This window comes from Diaphorina citri, unplaced genomic scaffold (genome assembly GCF_000475195.1).
Source record: "Diaphorina citri unplaced genomic scaffold, Diaci psyllid genome assembly version 1.1 scaffold97, whole genome shotgun sequence".
In the NCBI taxonomy this organism is placed as follows: domain Eukaryota; kingdom Metazoa; phylum Arthropoda; class Insecta; order Hemiptera; family Psyllidae; genus Diaphorina; species Diaphorina citri.
Window position 1 is genome coordinate 254,845 of NW_007377534.1, and position 10,826 is coordinate 265,670.

Consider the following 10,826-nt stretch of genomic DNA (forward strand, 5'->3'; position numbering starts at 1 on the left):
GAGAAAATTGGTGGATGTGTCAAAACTCCCATTCGTTGAAGGTATTTCAAAATTGGTGGATGTGTCATAACTCGTATTAGTTCAATTTGAAAATTGGTGGATGTGACAATATCCCATTTATTTTGTTGTATTTAAAAGTTAGTAAACATGACAAAATTCTTAATCGTTGTACATATGTAGGTACATATAAACTGGCGAATGTGCCAAAACTTCCATTTAGTACAGAGTTAATGCAAAAAGCTTTTTTTTTCTCCTTTAATAGGGCGCTCTAACAAATTAACACTACGGACAGAGCATTCAAGGAAGTTAGGAAAATTTTTTTACATCCCGAAACCCGACAATTAGAACCTGTTAGCCAAAGAAGAAAAAGTTTAGCCAAAGAACATTAATAAATCTCTCCATATCACAAACAGGTGAGTAACCAATCTACTGATCTGTTTCAAATTTTACACCCCATTACAGATTTCACGCAACTCTCAAATCGAAAAAACTTTCATCGCAAATATGGTTTAAACTTTAAAACTTTACAAAATACCTACATATACATATCTAGAGACTTCATCAAGATTATGGATTATGATGAGCGGCAAGATTATAGTAGATTATGAGACCTAGTAGGTAGTTTCCAAAAATCGTGTCCCAGAGCAGATTAAGAAAGAAAAAACTTGCCTGTACCTTCATTCAGAAGCACTGCCTCCTCTAAAAACGATACAAACGCGGGCACTCTGTAAAGCCTTGCCACCTTATCTGCAAGAAGGATATTGCCGGCGGCCCAATCTTGATTACAGGGCGCAAGCCGCCGCTGTGTGTTTCAATTACCGCTTCTCCTAATTGCCGCACGCCCCACTTCCACTAATGTTGTTTTCGGGGATATTAAACATAGAGATCTTTCGTGTGGACCCCGCGCTATGAATCTATTAGAGGTGAGCGTCTAGTGGCGTAGGTTGGTTTTTTATGTGCTCAAGCCCATTGTCCATTGAAAAACATCCTAGGAGACCGCTGTGTGTGCCCCCTATTATTTGAGCAGTACCTGTATTATTTGGGCATTACCTAATCACACGGACGCGCAAAGCATGTGATTACTTGTGTAACAAATTGATAGTTGACGGTGGAAAAAGTGGATCATTTTCGGAACCCTTCAAATTACACGGTACCCGTCGCACATGATTATTTTTCAAATGGCGTAGAGGAGGTGTCCCGGACAAGAAGGCACAGCCTGGTGGACCTTTTTGGAGAAACAAAGTGCTTTTGACACCTGTCTTGCAAGGAAACACGAGTGAACGTCAATTTAAATGGCCATGTTGTCCGTAATGATATGTTAGGATTACACCAGCCTATCACATCAGTAATTTTATGGTAGGTAATGGTAATTTATGATAGCATCTTATAACATAATGCAGTCCGGCGCGATGTCGGGCATATTGAAATCCAAGTTTTTAGTTTTAGACCCTGCAGGGAATAATTGTCACACTGGAGCCTGGACTGATATCGTAGCTTTTGAAATTTTTTGCATCCTACCTATACATTGTACATATTTACCTATTAAGTCAGCGCATATAGGTAGTATGTATTCCCGAAGAGATTTCTACTTACCTACAAATTTAGACAATTTTTCGCATTCTTCCTTTTATTTTTATCAAAGGAATTTCTGAGTTCTTCAAATCAAATCATATCAAATCGGACTATAACAAGGAATAGGTTTACAATATGGGTGGTAATCCATAATGAAGAATGGAATTGTACACGAAAATGCATCTACTTATCGCATCAGCCAATAAACTTAACAGAGCGTTGCACAAAAATTATGCATTCAAAAAACCAGAATATCAAGTCGTTTGAATATTCACGTTTTTAAAATGACATAAAAATGGTCGCAGCTAGCAGTCACCACAAGAGAACAGCCACACAAAAACAAGATCCACATTGAACTACTGGATACCATGAGGCAAGTAGCAAATCCTTTGATAAAATGTAATGAACTGCATCGACCACGAAAGAGCGTTTGCCATTCTCAACTGACCAGATGTTCTCCAAACACAAACAAATGTCCAGTTTTATGTGCATTTGTCAAACTCATTCTCGACATGGAAAAACATCGCTTGCCTCCTCCTGTTAAACTATCTCGTGCCTTATGTATTATTTTAACATTAACATCCCCCAAGGCTCTAAGGAGAACCCTCTCGATTAAAATAAGAGTGTCAGAAATAAGGAAATTTATGACCGTGTGTAGTGAACAGTTTTTGAATGAGTTAATAATATTTATGTCTTTATTAGTGCTTTATTATGCAAGTGGTGTGACATTGGGATGTTGAATATTAGATGAGATAGATAGGTCATAAACAAAAAAGTCGTTTATTAGTTCGTTCAATCTGAAGTGGACGTTACGGAAATGTCAGAGGAGAATATAACTACCGGTATAGCGGTGTTTACCTATGGGTGGGTAGTAATATTGTAATGAACTTAAAAGATTTGCGCAGATATTACACTTGTTTGAGTGAATAGTTAATCTCGGTTATCTCGGTATTTTATTTCAAGAACTGCTCAAGCTATTGTCTTCTACCTTCTACTGGAGATACCTAAGTAGAATTTCACTGATATTCACTTAAGGTCACAATCCAAGATCATTATTCCTGCACAATTATCCAAGGCACCGTAAAAACTGAAAAAAAAAAAAAAAAAAAAAAAGCCCATTGTCCATTGAAAAAAAAAGAAGAAAAAAACGTGTTCTGGTACTAAAAACTGACCATCGAAAGTTTTGCCCCATAAATTTTGATCTGTTTGTTTCGCACTTCGAAAACCGGGGCAAAGTTTTGACGTTATTTTACAAAGGAAAAGCTTATAAAAAAAAAACATCGCTTTCTTAAATAGAGGGAATTGCGAACTGTGACAACGGTGGTCTTATCGTCCCGACATCGAAGAGAGAAGGAGGAAGGGATAGGAAAAAGGTTTGATAAAGGGAACTGTAACAATGGAGGTCTTATCGTCTCCAAATTGAAGAGATGTGGACAGGATAAGAGAAAGCCAGATGTTGTGAGAACAAACCTTATCTGTTATAAGGAGAAAGCTCACCCCGGGCGGAAATTAAACCCGCGACCTGGTTCTTACGAGGCAGACGAGGAGACGAGCTAGTTTCGAAGCGAACTAGGCTGGTTTCCACTGAAGAAAAACTAACAGTGGACCGGAGCTTGAACATGTTTGATTCCTGAAATGAAGTTTTTATGGTTCTAAATCTACATAAGTAATCAAAATAAGTTTCTAGACCAGTAGACCTACATCAAACGTTTCTTCACAAGTTGGTTACCATCCTTCACTGATCAATTATTACACAAATAATTTAATTCTCGTTTTTTGTTTTTTCTTCTTTGGAAGTTTCGGGTCTGTGCCGACACAAATCTATTTATTTCAACAGATTCCCAGCATAGCTTGATGTCTAAAATACCTTATCTTAAAGGGTACAGAAGTACATGGTTGATGATGGGCTTCAAACAGGATCTGGACTGGAAGGTACCTACTTTATTCGAGAATGGAAAAGGATATAAAGGAGGTTCCTTTTTCGGCTAGATTCAATTTTCATTTTTGTCAGGAGGTAAAAGTTGCAGCCTTTACCCATGGAAATTTGGTTGTACATAGGTAGGTATGTATGGAGGTTTGCCATTTGTCTGGTTTTCTCCGGATATTACCTATGTCCAGATTTAAAACTTCTTCTTTCTCCTTCTTATTTTTCTTAAACGCTTATTGGTGAAATAACTATTTTAAAACCAACAAGAACCTCACACTGAAAAAAAGGTGAAAATTAAAATTAAATTACCTGATTTCACCATTGATTGTTTCTCCATTGTGGCTGATTGTTCACGAGATCTCCTTGAATCTAGCAGATCTAGCTAGATATTGCAGATGGATTTCTTAAAGAATGATTATTGTGTACAATATATTTTTCAAAGAATTTTTATTGTACAATACCTTCTTATTGAAGACAATCATTTTAATTAAAACATGGCAATCCAATGGGTAATTATTTGCTGATGTAAGAGATCTAAAACGCTCGTAAGGTATGCTGATGTAAGGAATGGAGATCCAAAATACTCTGAAAATAAAGTGATTTAGAAAGATTGAAAGGTATGGAAGACCGCATGAATATCACGGTATAAGATAATCCAGGTATTTGTGAAGATATTTGTTGTTATGATAGAGAAAGCGGAGAGAAATACCTACCAGGAAAAGAGGTAAGGATTTGACAGGAACAATTTTGTCACACAATTCCTGCCAGTCACTTCACAGAGTGAGAGGAAGACACCAAAAGGATCAAATTTAAATAAAAACACATCTAATCTACATAAAAAGAGCTAAAAAATAGAGAAATTGAAGGAGAGAGAGAAAGAGGAGAGAGAAGGAGAGAGAGCAGGAAGGAAGAGAGAGAGAGCGCTGAACTGTCGATATAATTTCCAAGCTATCCAATTACACGGCTCGACGACTTTTTTGTGACGGTGGAAAAAAAGTTTTTCTCTCCCTCCCCCTCCCTCCCTCTCTCTCTCTCTCTCTCTCTCTCTCTCTCTATCTCTCTCTCTCGAAAAAGATCTTCACAAATGCCGTCATGGATAGCAAAAGGCATATTGAGAGAGAAAGGGCCCCAAGGGAACCCCCTGGAATAATAACATGTAGGTATAAAGTTTAGGTGGGATAAGAGGTAAGGTATGAGGTATGGTTTGGAATATATTCCGAATTTTTCTGATTTCACACTTCTTGCATCGCTTGGAACATTGTCACTTGATGTGGTTTTTCGATGTCTCCATGAAGTTAGAGTGAAAAATAATTGTGTCGCCTGTTCTGGAATCTCTGAATACCTATTTGGGGAAAAAGGAGACTTGACTTGCTACTTTGTACGAGCTACTTTGTAACGGGAGGAAATCCGACATACTTGGGGTCCTGAGGATAGTCATGCTGAACTTCAAAATGCCTTACCTACATTATTTGGAGGGGCGAAAAAAACACGACATTTTTTCCCCACTGCGAACATGAGACAAACTGTCTGGAGGTGTCAAGGTGTTTGAAATACGATGGATGATGGAACACAGGACGTTGAAAGGTTTTCACACACGAGTCTTATAAGAATAAGAATGTAAAAAAAAAAAACTGAAAAGTTAGCTTGGAGTGTAGCCCGCCTGCTTTCTAACCGCTAGGCCACGGGTTCGATTCTCGGCCCGGACGAACTTCATCCCAAACAATACCTAAGGTTCGTTCTCTAAACAACTGGCTTTCTTCTGTCCTGTTTTCTCCTCGATTTCGGAACGATAAGATTTTCCCTGTTTTCCTTGACCTTCAAAACTCCCCCTTCTTCTCGTATTGGTATAAGCATTGCTTTATTTATTTTTCAGTAGGAACTTTTAGCATAAATTATTCCGTATAGGTAGCCCCACTGATTAATTGTCCGATCACAGTAGTGCTACGATTACGACTCATTTTCGGAAGCCTCAATACTTGGGATGTGATCCAAATGATATACCTACCAGTAACTAAAATAACCCAAGTCCCCACTTATGCGAGACATGGTCAATTATCAACCAGTAAGCGCTCATACGGTATAGTCACTATAGCCCAATAAGCGCTATTTGCGCTAATTACACACTATTGCCCCAGTATGGCGTCACAGCAATGCGTTAAGCTTTTAATTACCCAGGCGGTTCCTATGTGCGGCTTAAATACCGGTGTTTTATTATTTTAATTGCCAGGCTCTGATTTTGCGAGGCGCCATGCCGCCATATTCATCAAGAAGTCAAGACCTGCTCACATTCTTTGATACTCTCTTTCTATCTTTCTCTCTTACAACATTTTTTTTTTTACTTTTTTTAGAGCTTTGATAGAGGAAACTATCACTGCTAAGGTCTTATCGTCCCGAAATCAAAGAGAGAAGGAAGACAGGATAGGAGAAAGCCAGCCGTTTCGAGAACGAACTTTGTCCGTTCAGGATAAAGTCCTCCCCGGGGCGGGAATCGCGGCCTAGCGCTATCAAGGCAGACGCCCTACCAACCAAGCTAACTAGGCTGGCACAGCATTTTTACTATTCCTAAAAGCAAGCTTCTAGCTGTCATACAATAGGTAGTTTTTAAATTTCAGATTTGGGTTAAGAAAGAAAAGAAAAACATTTGAATTTATACAAACATTTATAATTATTTATGTAGGTACTGTACATACATCAAATCCTGATTAATAAACAATAGTAAGTAACACATAAAATGAAATAAAATGGGAATAATAGAAAGTAAAATATAATGAAAAGTAGAAACAATGTTTACATGTTAGCATCACTGCAAAAATTGACTAGAAATACTGGAATTTTTTTTCGGTAATGTGAGATCTGAAGAAAAATAGAAAAAGCGAAGTAAAATATAAAAAATATTAATTGGGACATAATAAAATACCTATTATTTTAAATATTTACAATTACCTATTCTATTCGAGTTGATTTAACACAACCCTGACTTGAAAATCTGTTTTATAAGTACAGGGAAAGAAAAAGAGAAGAAAAATCTGTTGTACAAATTAAAACAATAAATAACACGTCATACCAGGTGGTATTGTCATAAAATGCTTCAAAAATACTTTATGTACAAACTTGACAAAATAATAATAATAATAATAATAAAAAATAGCTATTAAAAATAAAATTAGACAGACATTTATAAGCTAAGACTTGAGCATTTAAAACAACATATACAATATTTCCCCCAAAATAGATGTATTTTTTTTATTATTTATTATTATTATCATTATTATTATTTTGTCTAAGTGGGAATCCAAGGGACCAACAATTTTTTCCCACCTATCCAGGTTTCCCAGGTAAAAAAGTGTCCTACTTAGAGAGGTTGCCATGAAGGGGCCACGATTTTTTTCCCAGTTATCCAGGTTTCCCACTTAGACAGGTTCGAGATTTCTAATATAGCTAGATAGATGTTATGAATTTTTGATACCTACCTATTCTTATATATTTTTTATATTATTATTTTTTCAATAAAATATGCTTTGTTTAATTTCATTTAGATTACCTCTATTTCATTTAGATGCAATAGGTAGGTACCTCTTTGTGTCCTATATTGTTTGTTTTGTTTTTTTTTTTTTTTTTTTTTTTTTTTTTTTTTTAAAACCTTCCTGTTGGTATTTGCCAGGGTACAAAAAGAAAAATTTTCGGGTTTTTTTTTTTTTTTTTTTTTTTTCTTAGGTTGGATAAAAATCTCATTAGTATAAAAATCCTACAGTTATCAAGAAAATCATGATAGAAGTAGGTAGGTATTAGGAAAAAATAGAGAGGAAGGCCTAAACATGAAATAAATTTTTGATCCCTGTTTGACTGCACTACCACAAGAAATTTTTGATCCTTATTTGACTGGACTACAAGTCAACGAAAATCGCTTCGTGTGAACGAGCCCTTTGATAATATTCAAATTTACATTGGCGGGAATTTTTGAAAATTTCAGTTTTTTTTATCAGAAGTGAAAAATGATCAGAATGGGTGGTGGTTAGATAATTACCTCTTTCCAATAATTGAGTAGAGTTCTTCCTAGCAACTGTCAAGGACAGAAAAATGATCAGAATGGGTGGTGGTTAGATAATTACCTCTTTCCAATAATTGAGTAGAGTTCTTCCTAGCAACTGTCAAGGACATGCCCTAAGGTCATCGGACGAACTTCTATCCATTCTGAAGAGGTAGGGAATCATCAAAGCTCTGTAACTCTGTATTGCATGATAATTATGTTGTCCATCCGTGTAAATATTGTACCTACTTTATTTTATCCTGTAGCAGTCAAAGCTTTTCCCTCAGAGGGAATCATTAGTCTCTTTAATAGATTACAGGAAATAGGAAATACTGGTTATTGTGTACAAATTTTACATATGTATGTAGTTACAATACATTTTCCATTTCCTGTGTGTGTACTGTGTACATCTATTTCTTGAGCTGTGTGCTTGGTACTTTTGTTTTGCTAGTGTTCAGTGTATCCACTCTTAGTGATTTTTCACTAAATTTAGTGAATTCTTGGCAAATCTAGTGATTTAGTGATTTGAGGTCAAAATCTAGAAGTGTTATACACCACAATAATACACTGGCCAATCACCGGTAAAAACTGCAACAACGGAGAACCGATTCTGTTATTTTTTTCAATTGAAAATTAATATTTTTCATTTTGGTGTGCCAGCCTAGTTAGCTTAGTTGGTAGTGCGTCTGCCTTGTAAAAGTGTCACAAGTACACACTACTAGGTAAACAAGCAATATTTACTATTATTATGTATATGTATTATGCTACCCTGGAGTTGGGGTTTGATCCCTAAAACAATTTTCTGCAAGGATTTGACTTGGTCTTGCACTGTTGGTACGTATCAGTAGGTACGTTGAATGTATTATTACCAATCTACCTCTGTAAATTATGTAGGTAGTTCAAATAACTCCTCACTGACCCTAAGTTCTATTGTCAGTAGGTAACTTGGGTTTTGGAGGTTATTATTAAGGATCTAATGATATAAACCTCTGCCAAATCTCAAACTGCAATGCCTTGAGTACAATAAGTTAATACGTATCAACCCTGACCAGTATTCAGTGACTTGTCTTGAGTTTATCAGTCTTATCATTTATCACGCAATACAAATTTAAATTCTCACGGTCAAAAACTAGCGAAAAGGTGTCTCCCAAATTTCATCATATCTCAGAAACGACTGATTTTATGAGGGAAAAAAACCCAAGGATTTCTTTAGCATATTGATGGTAGACTTAGTAACTTTGTGAAGGTTCATTTTAAGATTCTAAATATGAAAATAACTTTTACTCTTCACTGGTTTAAACCAGTGAAGAGTAAAAGTTATTTTCATATTTAGATCATTCTTTCTCAGAAACCTACAATTTTTGCCCCTTCAAATTAGTCACGTATGCAATATGTACTGCTTTAAATTTAGGCCCGGTTTGAGTATGTAAAAAAGTGAATTTTTCACCAAAAATTCGTGATTTTTTGTCAAATCCTTCTCTTGGAAATCTCATTTCGGTGAAAAATCTTGAAAAATTTCCAAAAGTAGGTACCTTGAAAGCACCAGTTCCGCATGGATCACTGAAGTTGAGCACGGTTGTGCGTGGTTAGTACCTGGATGGGTGACCATCAGGCCAATAGCGTGCTGCTAGCTTAAAAAAAAAAAGTTATTGGAGTCATAGAAAGTAAAGTTAACTAGTTTTTCATTGTCTATAGAGGATTTTTTTACTATAAAAATGAGTATATGAGACTTCTACCCTCAAAAACCACGAGTAAACTACCATTTGGGAGAATTTAGAAATCTAGTGATTTTCAAGTCAAATCTAGTGATTTCTTTTCCTCGAATCTAGTGATTTTTAAAAATTTGGAGTGGAGACCCTGCTAGTGTTACTGGGTTCTTGCTTGTGTATGTAGTTAGGTTATTGTCCTAGGTAGTCTATTTTTCATAACCTAGTTCCTAGCTGTTGACACACTTATTTTAAGTATGTTTGGATGAGTGTCATAATGAGACTTAAATGTCCCCTTAAACAATCTGAGCTTGTTATCCTTGGGTGTTTTAGATGCTGCTGTAAAAGTGCGGGTAAAATTTTCACTTTGAGAAGGATTTTGAGAATCGCATCTTTTATAGGGGGTTTATAGGTGTAAAAGCGACAAGTGTTATACACCACAATAATACACTGGCCAATAATTTTATTTATTTAAGGGGTGTCTGTCTGTAAACAAAATATCTCGAGAACGGTAAGAGCTGGAGACTTGAAATTTGGTATGTATCTTTCAAATGCGACAAGGATGCGACACAAAACTTTTGGTTAAGACCGGTGGACCGCTTGGCGCCATTTTACCGTTTTTTGGCGGTTTTCGGTGTAAATTTAACAAAATCTCGGGAACTGTATAAGCTAAAGACTTGAAATTTGGTTTGTAGTTCACAAATGTGACAAAGATGCAACACAAAACGTTTAGTTAAAAAAGGTGCTGCGGTTGGCGGTATTTTGACCGCTTTTTGGTGGGTTTCGACCGCTTTTTGGCGGTTTTCAGCTATATCGACCTAAACGGGTTAGAGATAATTGTAAATGTTACAACAGAACACCCCAAATAAGCACCATTCAGTAGGATAAGGAAAGTCGTGTGATAATCACACCAGATATTTTTTTTTCATGTTTTTCTCTGAAGTTATCTCTTGCCATTACAGGTGTATAAGTATAAGCACTCAAGTACGTAACAGAATACAGTTAAGTGAGCATCTTGATTTTTTTTCTAATATTTTTAAAGTAAAGTCAAGATTTAGGTACTTTATTTTTTCAAATGCTTTTTTTTTTATTCTTCTAGATTCAACCATCTCTCAACTGTATCATAAACCCAAATGGCTTTCCTTCATCAGTTGAAAATTATCATTTGGAAAAATTGGACCACAAGAAAGAGGAGCAAGGTGAGCTTGAAATTTCAGGCTTAAACAGCAGCTAAACCCTCTATTTCTTGAGACCTGGCCTGCGAACGCTTTTCTACATCTCTCTGCAAAATTTTAGTGACCTGAGGCTAAAGGTGTAGTTTGAGCTTTTTCCATGGTTTAGCTCTAAAAAGCAGGCCCTGGATATAGGTAATGGCTGAAACAAACCTTCTGGAAACAAGGTCCAAAACTATTTTTTATCTACATAATTTATTGAATATTGACTAACCAAAATCTAAAGTCCCAAATATTACCTGCATTGTTTATTAATATTATTATTATTTTAGGTGAGATGCATCACTGATATCATATGGCCACTCTTCCTGTTCCTTATTTTGGCCTGGGTGAGAACTCGCGGACTCATTGTAAACAAACCA

The 10,826-nt window shown here is 36.1% G+C and overlaps 1 long non-coding RNA gene across 1 annotated transcript; it reads left to right on the forward strand.

Moving 5' to 3' along the window:
- Positions 1-7,571: 7,571 nt before the first annotated feature.
- LOC103524395 lies at positions 7,572-10,826 on the forward strand. Its single transcript, XR_542109.3, has 3 exons — positions 7,572-7,698; positions 10,332-10,431; positions 10,737-10,826. It is a non-coding gene; the product is annotated as an uncharacterized LOC103524395 (long non-coding RNA).